A 788-nucleotide genomic window follows, 5' to 3' on the forward strand; every position below is an offset into this window, starting at 1 on the left:
GTGGCTCAGTTGGTTAAGCATCCGACTCTTGATTTCAGATCAGGTCATGATCTCAGGGTCGTGAGATTGAGCCCTGGGTCAGGATCCACACTTATGGAGTCTGCTTGAGATTCCCCCTCTTCCTCTCCCTCTGCCTCTCCCCCCTGCTCACGCTCTCTGTCTCTCTCTCTCAAATAAATAAGTAGATGAAACCTTTAAATTGACTGGTGAGAACATGACTTGGTACAATTTTTTTTTGTAGGAAAACAATTTGGTAATATCTATTAAAATTTAAAGTGCACATATAATTGAATTGAAGAAGATGCAAATATTTTCTTCTAGGCATGTAACCTACATATATACTTTATGTAAAAGAGTGTCTTCACAGAACAGACAATGAATCACTGTCTGTAGTAACACACACACACAAATCCCTAAATGTCCATCAACTGTGGACTGGATAAATAAGTTATGGTCATAATGATGGGATATCTGCCACTGTTAAAGTACAAGCAGATCTATAGGGACAGGTATGGGATAATCTCTAAGATGTGTTGTTGACTGAAAAAAAAAGAGGGAATGGTGTATTTCCTACCTACCATTTGCAAGGGGAGAGAGGTATATACTTGTCATTGAATGTATTTGCTTGGAATTCGCTGAAAGAATACACACTAAATTGGGAAATAGAACTGGCAGGGGGTTCCACTTATCTATTGCTGTATAACAAACCACCCCAAAATTTGTGGCTTAAAACACAGTTCTGTAGGTTGACTGAGTTTTACGGGGCAGCCTGCTAGGGTTGCCGTCAT

This window comes from Ursus americanus, chromosome 5 (genome assembly GCF_024610735.1).
Source record: "Ursus americanus isolate L20-20 chromosome 5, mUrsAme1.1.p, whole genome shotgun sequence".
Classification (NCBI taxonomy): Eukaryota; Metazoa; Chordata; class Mammalia; order Carnivora; family Ursidae; genus Ursus; species Ursus americanus.